Source organism: Nycticebus coucang, chromosome 22 (genome assembly GCF_027406575.1).
Source record: "Nycticebus coucang isolate mNycCou1 chromosome 22, mNycCou1.pri, whole genome shotgun sequence".
Lineage (NCBI taxonomy): Eukaryota > Metazoa > Chordata > Mammalia > Primates > Lorisidae > Nycticebus > Nycticebus coucang.
Genome location: NC_069801.1, coordinates 31,205,669 through 31,218,131, shown reverse-complemented (window position 1 = coordinate 31,218,131; position 12,463 = coordinate 31,205,669).

Genomic DNA, 12,463 nt, shown 5'->3' with positions numbered 1-12,463 from the left:
GCACCTACTGCATTGGGTAGCACATTTCTGCACAGCAGGAACAACACATGCAAATGTCCTGGGGCAGAAGGTAGCTGGGCCAAAGAACTGAAAGAAAGCCAGTATAACTGGAAGGCCCAGAGGGCAAGTGAGGGGAGATGATTCCAGAAGGGCCACCTGGAATTGGGGCATTTATTCTCAGGGCCAAGGGGGGTTGCTGAAGAGTGTTAAGCAACAAGCCAGCTTGCACTCTGTCTATAGAGTGGAAGACAGATTGGGGAGGGGCTGCTTAGGAGGCTGTCACTGTCATCTGGGTGAGAGATGCTGAAGGCTTGGATTTTGGGTGATGGTGGTGGAAAATGGAGAGAAGTAGACAAGTCAAAAGGCATCTGGACAATAAAGTTGACAGAGTTTGGGGATGCACTGGATGTGGAAGAGGGAGAGAAGGAGAGAAAGGTATCAAGACCAAAGTCCCCATTTCTGGCTGAAACAGCCAGACACATGACAGTGCTATGTACTGAGATGGGAAACCTGTGAGGAGGACCAGTTTGGGGAAAGAAGGAAGAATGTAAATTTGGTTTTGACTATGTTGAAGTTGCAGTACCTGTAAGACATCTTGGTGGAGGGGCTGAGATAACATTGCACAGATGTAAATACCAAGGACGGTTGAGGCTATGGGTTTGAAAGGGGTCAACTCAAAAGCCAGCACTGGGTGAAGAGAGGGCTCAGGACTCAGCTCTGTGTCCCTCCAAACATCAAGACCAAATGATGGAGAATGGGTTGGCAAAGTGAAGAGGGAGGGAGGAGGTAAGAGGAAGATCAGGGGGTATCGGGTCCCAGAAGCCAGCAAGAAGGAGGGAGAGATCAAGCAAAAGAGGACTGGGAGACAGCCCCTGGATTTAACCACACGTGTGCCAATAGCAACTTAGCAAGGGCTGTTTGGGGAGGGTGATGGAAACAGTTCCTTTGGGATGTTAAGCTGAGAAAAGGGGAGTAGAGATAGGACAAGGGCTAGAAAGAGATGTGAATCAAGAGAATTTTTTTTCTTAGGTAGAAAAAACTTGAACATGTTTGAAACCTCTGTGAAGGGTGCAGTTAAGAGAAAGAGGCTGAGTACATGGGATAGAGAAGTGGAAGTTGGCAGTGGAAGGTTCCAGGGGAAGTAACAGCTCTGCAGGATCGAGGAGCAGCTCATGCAGGTGTGGGAGGCTGGTAGGCAAGGAAGGCGGGGGCCTCGGGTCTGTGCACCCGCCTCTCTGTTGGCCTCACCCCACCTCCCTTCTGATCCCCGTCACTGATGCTTAGGATCTGGAGTCAGAGCCGGAGCCTGCGTGGCCACAGGCTGCTTATGGCCAGCATCAGCCCCTCTCTGCTTGTTCTTTACTTCGTCTCCTTTCCCTGACTTGGCCTCTAATTCTGCCGCCTTTTTGTTCCTTTTTTTTTTTTTTTGTAGACAGAGTCTCTGTCATCCTGGGTAGAGTGCTGTGGCGTCATAGCTCATAGCAACCTCAAACTCCTGGGCTCAAGTGATCCTCTTACCTCAGTCTCCGAAGTAGCTAGGACTACAGGCATGCACTACCGTGCACAGTTAATTTTTCTTTTTTCTTTCTTTTTTTTTTTTTGAGACAGAGTCTCAAGCTATCGCCCTGGCAGAGTGCCATGGCGTCACAGCTCACAGCAACCTCAGACTCTTGGGCTTAAGTGATTCTGTTGCCTCAGCCTCCCAGGTAGCTGGGACTACAGGTGCTCACCACAACACTCGACTATTTTTTGTTGTTGTTGCTGTTGTCATTGTTGTTTACCTGGCCTGGGCCAGGTTCAAACCCCCCAGCCTTGGTGTATGTGGCTGGTGCTTTAACCACTGTGCTACGGGCACCAAGGCTAATTTTTCTATTTTTAATAAAGATGCATCTTGCTCTTGCTCAGGCTGGTCCTGAACTCCTGAGCTCAAGGGTTCCTCCCATGCGGCCTCCAGGAGTGCTAGGATTACAGCATGAGCCACTGCACCTGGCCTTGGTCCTGCTCTTCGTTACTCTTTTTCTCTGTTCCCATCTTAGCCTCTGACTGTATTTGTGTGCACTTTTGTTTCTCTTTCTGTCTCTCACTTCTGAGTATCAATCCTCAATCCCTGTATGTCTCAGCTATCTCTCAAATCCTTAAGTCCTTGCTACTCAAAGTGTGGCTGTGGACCAGTAACCTTGGTTTCATCTTGGTGCTTGCCAAAAAATGCAGAATCTCAGGCCACACCCACACATGAGCATCTGAATCTGCCTTGTAATAAGATCCTGCAGGTAATTTGTATGTATATTCAATGTTTGAGAAGGACCGTGATGAGCTAGTCGAAAACAACATCAAAACAGAAATCCAGAACCTTGGCAACATCAAAGAATAAGCTGGATCCTCCTGTGTCACTTCAGTGATGCTCTGAGACATTCAGCTTCTCTGTGTCACCTCCCTGAAACCTCTAAAAAGCTGCTCCCAAAGCTCTAGGCCACTAAGGGAAGAAACATAATACAGGCCGAGCGCCGTGGTTCACACCTGTAATGCCAGCATTCTGGCAGGCTGAGGCTGGTGGATCGCCTGCACTCAAGAGTTCAAGACCGGGCAGCCCCTGTGGCTCAGTGGGTAGGGTGCCAGCACTATATACCCAGGGTGGCGGGTTCGAACCCGGTCCCGGCCGAACTGCGACAAAAGAACAGCCAGGCATTGTGGTGGGCGCCTGTGGTCCCAGCTACTCGGGAGGCTGAGGCAAGAGAATCACCTAAGCCAGTGCTTCTCAACCTTCCAAATGCCTCCTAATGCTGCAACCCTTTAATACAGTTCCTTATGCGTGGTGACCCCCAACCATAAAATCATTTTCATTGCTACTTCATAACTTTAATTTTGCTACTGTTATGAATGGCAATGTAAATATCTGATATACAGGATGTATTTTCATTGTTACAAAGGGGTCCTGACCCACAGGTTGAGAACCGCTGCCCTAAGCCCAAGAGCTGGAGGTTGCTGTGAGCCGTGATGCCATGACATTCTACCGAGCGCAACGAAGTGAGACTCTGTCTCGAAAAAAAAAATTGAATTCAAGACAAGCCTGAGCAACAGTGAGACCCGTGTCTCTACTAAAAATAGAAAAACTATCCAGGTATTGTGGTGGGCGCCTGTAATCCCAGCTACTCTGGAGGCTGAGGTAAGAGGATTGCTTGAGCCCAGAAGTTTGAGGTTGCTGTGAAGGAAGATGCCACAGCACTCTGCCCAGGGTGACTAAATGAGACTGTCTCAAAAAACAAACTAACAAAAAATACGGATTTCTGGCTCAGTGCCTGTAGCTCAGGCGGCTAGGGCACCAGCCACATACACTGGAGCTGGCGGGTTCACATCCAGCCTGGGCCTGCCAAACAACAATGACAGCTACAACCAAAAAATAGCCAGGGGTTGTGGCAGGCGCCTGTAGTCCCACCTACTTGGGAGGCTGAGGCAAGAGAATGGGTTAAGCCCAAGAGTTTGAAGTTGCTGACTCCAGGGCACTCTACCCAGGGCGACAGCTTGAGACTCTGCCTCAAAAAAACAAAAAAATAAAAAAACACAGGTTTCTGAAAATGCCGAGTCTACTGCTGTATGCCTCACACCTCAGCACTACTGGAGAGAGGATATTCTAATACTGATCTGCTGGGTGCTCTTGAATATGAAAGAATTAGCCCCACCCAGAGCTACTCCTGTCTGTCTCACTCTGTCCTTTTTGAGCTGGATGGGGGTATGGATTCCAAAATGGGCAGTTACCTGCTCACACCCTAGAAGCATCCCGCCTACAGCAGAGACAGTAAGGACCGAAAGCAGACCAGAGTTAGATTACAATTCACCCCTGGTACTTTTTGGGATGAACGAATGCTGGAGAGAGGCATCTGTGTCAAGATGTAACCCTAATGTAACCAATGCCCAACCCTACTCCCAGTTTTAGACAACAGCACATGAGTGTATGTGGTTCTTATCTGCCCACATTGTTATTTGGAAAATGTTAGCTTTTTCTTCTACAGGGTTGCAGACTTGCCCAAACTAACACATTTCTGGCCACCTTACCCAGTTCCTGCTCTGGTATGTTTCAGATCAAGTCTCCAGAGTATGGATGTGTTTTCCATTTCAGTATTTTGGGTGATGGGGTTATGTTTTCTGGATTTCCTTTTTAAGTGGGGATATTTTTCTTCTGGTTTGTTTGGTTTGGTGTAGGAAGACTGAGAGGGAATTTAGGAAAAGGGTCAGTTTCTTGGGCCTTGTCACAAGTCCCCCATGCAGGGCCAGCAACCCAGGTGCTGGCTTTTTGCCTTGTCGCTCCTCCAGCTGTGGTCCAGACCAGATTTAAATGGGCAACAGGCAGAAACCCTAGTGAACGGTATTAAGATAGGAGAAAAATAACCAAAGGGAACTTTGGAAGGACTAAGTGGATTTGTTGCAAAAGAGCTGGAGTACTGTCTAGTAGCGCTAGTAAAACTGAGCCAGAACAAAAGCCTAGTTATAGGGGAGTGGAGAAGATCATTAGACGCCTCAGGCACTGCTGAGCTGAGCATACCAGAGTCGGGTGCACCTGCTTTGGTGTGGCAAACATCCTGGCTCTCCCAAGGGGAAGAGCCAACACAGGGTGAAGAATAAACAGGTCTTGGGCTAGAGGCTTGCTTGAGGCTCCTTTGGTGTCAAGAGAGTGACTTGCATTCAGTAGAGGCTTGGATGACTGGGACTAATGGAGATGGTGGGAGACTTAGTGATTCTGAGGCCCTGTCTTTCTCTCGCACCACTAACTCACCACACTGGTGGTGATAAGAGACCCAGGCCAGTGGCTGGAAAAGGTGGTGTTCTGCCCTAGAGCCTTCCAGGACTTAAGTGGGAAATTGCGAAACGGCTACATTTTGAAAGAGAAAGTATGTGAAAAATGGTTCCTCCCTCACCCATTTGTTCTCCCGGAGCTCGGTGCAGGGAGGTGGGTGAGATGGATTCCTGGCTGAACTCAGTCTAGTGTGGGAAAGAGGGTAGTGCCAAGCCCCCAAGGGCCCATCGGGTCAGGCCACAGCAGCTGTCAGCCTTTGATTATTGACTATTGTTATTGGGATGCACTCTTTCCATCTGTTGAGTATCAGCCTGGTTCATGAAGGAGGCCAGCTCCTTCCTCTGGCTGACTTTTGTCTCCTGAAAGGGGTAGCTTCTGAGGGCTCCTTCTGCAACCCAATATGTACCATGAGCTGCTGATTAAATACTTGGAATAATAATGTCTTCAGGGTGAGCCAGTCCTGTCCATAAAATGGAGGCATTTTGGCAGTTCCAAGGCCCCTGGCACCCAGTCTTGGCCCTGGTCTGGCTGTCTTCTTCAAGGAGCTGGGGTGGGCCTCCCGCCAGTGTGCTTCCCTGGGAAACATCGAAGTGAGTTAAAGTCAACAATGAGTTCATCTCTAAAAGGAATAAGCCGGCAGCCTTTAGGGGAGGGAAACAGGAGAGGGGGGCAGGGACTGGGGGACAGAGGAGGGGTTGAGGTGATGCTGCAATGGCCAGACCAGATCCAAGCCTGTCCAACGAGCTAGCAGCTCAAGGAACAAAGAAAAGTGCTTTTCCAGGCCAGTCCTGGAAGGCTCACTTGGCAAAGGTGGTGACAGCAAGGGTGTCACAATCTCAGGGACCATGGGAAGTGTTCTCTTAAGGATTGAGAGCTAGAGCAAGGCACGGAAATGGAAAGAGGCGGGGACAGTGAGCTGCAGCTCTGCTGGCCCCAGGGTGGCCTCATGGGTCCATGGGGATGGACATCCAGGCAGTTAAACTCCACCATATCATCTGATGGGGGACCTGATGCCAAGGCCAAGTGACAAAGCAGGCCAATGACTGTAGAAGCCATCATTTTAATCTGAACATCGCTCCCATTAGATTTAGCTCTGAGAGCTTTCCACGTGGACCGTGGTTCCTGAAGTGAGCCAGTGTCTCACCTCTGCGCTCTTTGTGCTACCTCCAGCATGAGGAATCCACATCCTGAAGGGGCTTGGGCAGCTCCTGACTCACTTGGTCTGACAACCGTGAGCCTCAGGAGCCAATGGCATGACAAGCCCAAAGTGAATATCACTCTGGGGCAGGCTGAGGCTGGAGCCACCTCTCGGCAGGCACCAGAGTAGAATCCCGGGCTGCCCAGGCACCATGAGAGGCTGGGCTCAGAGCAGAGGAATCCTCCCTACTTTGGGCAAAAAAGCCTGATAAAGCTGCCTGTGCCAAGCTGAGCTATACATACCCACTTGGCTCAGACCTCAGATATGCCCCAGGGGGCTTACAGAATCTGGCAACAACTACCTTGAGTGTATACTTGGCCTTTCTCTGGAGAGCGGGGCCATCACTGATAGACTCTGCTTGATTTCTCTCCTGCCCTCACATCATTCTCACGAGGTATTCTATTGTACGAGGTATTCGCCTGCCATGCATAGTTATAATTCTTTTCCCACCACCAAACTAACAAAATGTCCATAGATATTGCATCTCAATTTCTCACAAACACATTTCATTGCGCGCCATGGTTTACCCTTCTTCCATTTCTCTCTCTCTCTTTTTTTTCTTTACTTTTCCCAGATCTCCTCCTGATCTTTCTAAACCCTCTCCATGCTGGCTGACTTCAGCTTTTCTGCTCCTGGAGAGTATCTACCCTCTTTCACCACCATCCTTTGTCTTCCTTCTTTTTTTTTTTTTGGTCCATATTTCTCCTCTATATCAGACCAATTACATTTGTCTCTTGATATCACAGGCTAGATGTTTGCTGAATAAATGAAAAAAAGTGAATAAATGAAAAAGTCCTTGAATTTTTTTTTCTAATCTGGAGAAGATGTCCTTTTTCCTTCTGGGAGGAAACAACATCAAAGTTCAATGGGACACTGAGTCAAAAGCAATGTGACCTCAGCTACTCCCAAAGTTGCCCAAGAAATGCCTTACAACCACTGTCCTTACTGTGTGTGCACCAGAGTCGTGCACAGGGAATGCCTTGGAATTCTCCTATGGCTGCCCACCCTGGGGGCAGCCCCGGAAGACCCCTGTGCAACCGAACAACTCAGGGCAAAGTGGGTGGTCTCCTTTATTTTGTGTTATACTTTGCTTCAAGATCAACAAAGCTGCAGTCACAAAGACTCTGAACCACACTCTGGGGTGCTGTTCAACTCAGCAGCCAAGGTAGATAGATGGCCTGAGCTCAGTAGTTTGAGATCAGCCTGAGCAAGAGTGAGACCCCATCTCTAAAAATAATCCGGGCATTGTGATGGTCACCTGTAATCCTAGCTACTTGGGAGGCTGAGGCAAGAAGATTGCTTGACCCCAAGAGTTTGAGGTTGCTGTGAGCTATAATGCCACAGCACTCTATCCAGGGTGGTAAGGTGAGACTCTGTCTCAAATAAATACATACATACATGACAAAGACTCTGAACAAAGGGGCTCTTTGGATTTCTTCCTGAAGCTCCCTTCTTCTTTGGATTCAGGGGAAAAAAAAAATTCCTGAAGAGTGACAGGTCAGTGCCACTGCCCGTAGGACCCCTTTCGTCCTCCAACACACTCTCTGAGACATTTAAACCTCTGCAGAGAGCCCCCTGCTGGCCCACTAAAGCAGCAGCTACACTCAGACAGAGTGGACCCCCTCATTTGAATCCCAAGGGCAGAAAAAAATGAAACTACGTCTGCTTTGGGATAAGCAACATTCACTCTCAGCAATGGAAAATGGACAGTCATTTAATAATCAGTTAACATGTCTAACCAAGGCTCAGAACACACACCAGTCCCCTAGGACAGAGGTTGTGGGCAGATTTTTTTTTTTTTTTGTCAAGGCCAAGGTGTCATAGGCTTTGCAGGCCATATGTTGTCTATCACAGCTACCCATCTCTGCCATTTGTTTACATATGGTGGCTTTTGCATTGGACTGTATTCCAATAAAACTTTATTTATGGTTCAGTGCCTGTAGCTCAAGTGCCTAAGGCTCCAGCCACATACACCAGAGCTGGCAGGTTCGAATCCAGCCCAGCCTGCCACACAACAATGACAACTACAACCAAAAAATAGCTGGGCATTGTGGCAGGCGCCTGTGGTCCCAGCTACTTGGGAGGCTGAGGCAAGAGAATTGCTTAAGCCCAGGAGTTGGAGGTTGCTGTGAGCTGTGGTGCCACGCACTCTACCCAGGGTGGCAGCTTGAGGCTCTGTCTCAAAAAAACAACAAAAAAATTATTCATGAGCCCTGACTTTTGAATTTCATATGAGTTTCATGTCACAAGATGTTACTCTTACCTTGAATTTTCTCAATCATTTAAAAACATAAAGACCATTCTCAGATTGTGGGCCATATAAAAACAGGCAGCTGGTGAGATTTGGCTGGGGGTCTGTAGTTTGCCTACCTCTGTGATGAGAGATAAGCTACTCGGTTTGACTCATGCCTCTTCCCGTGCACTGGGGATGTAGGGGACAGGGAAGGACAGAGGAGAAGCATGAGTCCCCAGATCCTGAACACAGTGGTTGTGCATCCTGGGGATTTTCCCAGCTCCAGCTAGAAGCAAAGCTGGCAACTCCAAAGTCTCTCTAATAGACATTTAAAGCATCTAGAAGATTCCTCCAACCTGGGGTACACAGTGAGTTGGAAGGATTGCCTTTTCCAAAGAAGAGAGAGTGATGGACTTATCTTTTTCTAATCAGGGCTCTAAAAAGTTACATAACTAAACATTTTGACCAGTAATTCTTCTGCTCCTTGAGGAGGTATTCACTCTGCCTTTCTTCTGCACTTTAGCCTAGATCTCTATTGTTCCCAGTCTAGACTGGATCAGACAAAAGAGCAAAAGGGATGAAGCAAGAAGGATTCTGTCTGGCTAGGCAGAGGCTGCCCTTAAGGTAAGAATGACCTTCTGACAGACAGAGCTTCCCCCGACCCACTGGTTTTAGGAGTTGACTTTTCAGCCTCTTTCACAGGACATGATTCTTCTGGAAACAATCCAAGGGACTGGGTCAAATTTTTTCAAAAGTGTTTTCTAAAGAAAAAGAGTGAGGAAGGTAGGAGATGAAGAGGTAAAGAATTATACAAAGATTTAGTCAAACGGCTTCAAAATCAGAAGGATCACTGGACAGATAGATATCCAGTATAATAGAAAACACATTGCTCTTGGGAAGGTGACTTAATATGGGCCCTCCAGCCTCCTTGGAGCTTAAACAATTATCTACAATTTGGGATTATACTTTAAATTCCCACATCAATGTGTGTTCTGGATTCATTTCTTAGGACACGGCCAGCAATCTTGAGTTATCTAAACCAGGCTGAAAATTAGAGGCCATTAATAGTATCTCAGAAAAGCGCTTCTCAGATTTTCTTACGCTGAATATGCTGAGGACCACAAGGATTCAGTGATAAGAGGGAGAAAAATGCTTCTAGTTACTTTGCCAATGCTTAATCTCAGGATCTTTTTGAAGAGCTCCTACCCAGCGATGAGAGGAATGCCAAAACTAACACAGACTATGTTTTTCTCACAAAGAAGTGGTGACCATGACGAGAAGTTTCTTGGGGTTCCCAGAGGTGAGTCTCTCAGCCATTTTTCATAACCCATCAGCCCATCAGCTTGCTATAAATCCTTGCCTAAGAATTTCCCAGGCATCGTAGGCTGAAAACTGAGGATCATTTGGCCCATGAAGCCGCACCTTATTTTTCTTATATTTGTAAACTGCTGAAGTGGTAAAATCAAGAACTCACCTTTCTGTTTTCTTTCTTTCTTTTTTTTTTTTACCTTTCTGTTTTCTACAAATGAAACAAGACAATGAAATCCTGAAAACATATGCTGAGTACTTCTCTGTTTTTCCAGGGTCCCAGAGCTTCCTGTTTGGGGACCAGGACTGTTTCACTTTGAGCAGCAGCCACTCCAGAGACCCAACTCTTGGGCCGAGGAGACAGGAGTCAGTGTATCATGGACTCACCAGAGGAGAGACACGAGGGGACTGGATAGAACAGACTCTGCGCACAGCTCAGCTGGGAAGCATAAAGCAACAAGCTGGCACTAATTAAGAGCTAATGGCCTTACAATGGAGCATTGCCAAAGGATAACGACCCCTCTGGCTGCAGCATAAATATCAAGGCATTTGGGGCAGAGCCAAGACATATATTTTCAGAGTGCGTTAGACACTGCTGCAGCCTTCTTCACCCTGCTGTGAAACACGAAGAGGATTTAAGATATAGATGGAAAGAAGCTGGACCTTCCAGAGCTGCTTTTGGTTAGTTGGACAGGGAGCTGCAAGGTGGCTTTTGTGAAAGACTATGCGCCCATGGCTCACAGAGGTAGAGCGCTGGCCCCATATACCAGAGGTGGTGGGTTCAAACCCAGCTCCAGCAAAAAAAATAAATAAATAAAAAGACTGCTTTTCAAATCTGAAACTTTTATGTATGCAAGACTCACTTGAGGAGCTTGCTAAAATGTACATTCTCTGGGCCCCAACTCCAAGGGTCTGATTTTGGAAGGTCTGAGATGAAGTCCAGGAGGCTTCATTTGTAACCAGATCCTCCAAGTGATTTTGATGCTGGTGGTCCTCAGACCACACTTTGAAAAATGATACTTGAGAAGTTTATGCTATTTACTCATTAGACCCCAATAACAAAGTCTTTTATGGCATGAAAGCGAAAGTGGGGTCAAGATTCTCTGCTTCCCAGGAAAGTACCAGTCTAGAACATGGCACAGGGCTGTTTCAGAATGGTGGCATTTCCAACCAGTCCATTTCATGGTCTTCTCATTCACACAAATCTGTGGTTACTAGGAGTAAGATTCCAGGAGATGAAGAGCTAACTGTGGGTCTACAAGAAAGAAAGCATCTCATCTACACCGTGTACCATATCCGCGATGTTTTCATATACTATAACTCATATGATCACATTGCAATCTTTCAAGGTAAATTGTTAAGTCTATTTCAAAGCTAAGGAACTATAGGCCTGTAGGTGTGTCTTGCCTCCCCTGGTCACCATAACATCAGAAAGGAGAGTGAAAAATCATCCTTGTATTATAATTGCAGTAAGCAGAACAAACCAAACCAGTAATTTAAGCTTCACTTACCTTGATCAGGCTTATTTTAATATCTGCTGATAGAACTGAAGTTGATTGTTGGGATCAGCAAATGGTGTTGTAAAAGGATTGATGGGTCAGATTGTAAAAATAGATGGAGAGTTTGTATGATAAACACAAGCAGAGTATGAGAACAGGAGAGAAACAACCCACCATATCATCTGGGAAAATGAAACTCTTTGGCAAGACTTCACAACAGCCTGATTCAAAATTTCATAATGAAATTATGTCTCTGATCAAAGCCTGAATGAGCTCATGCACTGATTTTTGCCATTCGTGTTTATTCTAGTTTGCACCAAGTTGAGGCATCAGAAACACATTAACCTAATCTTTCTGGGAAGAGGCAATTGCACCCTTGTTTTGGGGATCAAAGGGACAGTGTGGGGTGCAAGGGGACATCTGAGCATGAAGATTTTTCCAACTAGCTTTCAGATATTCCTTCAGGTACCTGTCAGCATCAGAGCCTACCTAGCTAAATTGTGCTTAAGCTCATGATACTTGCCCTTAGGGCAAGCTCAAGGGAAAGAAGGTATTTCCAGTGTCATCTGGGACATGGCCTGCTTTTGCTCTAGAAAGAATGTTTTTGGGTTTGTTTGTTCAAACTGAGAGAAATAAAGACTCAATTATCTCTCCGTCAATTAGAGTACTTATTTTATAACAAGTTATTCTTACTGAACGCGCTACAATGCCTGAACACACCCTTCCTGGTCTATCCAGTGATGGACACTTGTGACTGCTTGAGGTACCAAAAAAGAGGGAGGGCTTCTTGGTTGAAATACTAGCTTTTAGAGACATTATTTTAATAGGCTTTATTGCCATTCTTCACCCTCAGGGTAAGAAGAATTTCCATCTATTCATTCTTTAATTTGATGAATATTTGTTGAGTTCTTACTTTACTCAAGCCTTGAGGACACAGCAGCTCCTCTCCCTTCCCCCATTCTAAAAATGATAAGCCTTGGGCAGCGCCTGTGGCTCAAAGGGGTAGGGCGCTGGCCCCATATGCCAGAGGTGGCGGGTTCAAACCCAGCCCTGGCCAAAAAAACTTCAAAAAAAAAAAAATGATAAGCCTTTGAGGTTTTAAGGATGACACGCTCTGATTGATATTCGGCTGCAGTGTGATCGCTTTTGGAAGACCTTAGAGGACAAACTCAGAAGATAATTCAATGAAAGCCTGTGCCATTGGCCTGGGAAGAGGCTTCTTTTTTTTTTTGGTGGTGGACCCAAGTAGGAGCTCTGGGCTGCGCGTTCAGGGTAACTAGGCGGTTGCTATGGAGGGGCAGCTTGGCGGTTGCTAGGGCACGAGCGGGAGTGGTCTTGGCGTAGGGTGTGTCCAAGTGTCAGGGACGGGGAGGGGCCAGAAAGGGGGCGGTGCGCGCCGCCCGTTCGTAGGAAGTTGCGCAGGCGCAAACCTGGGC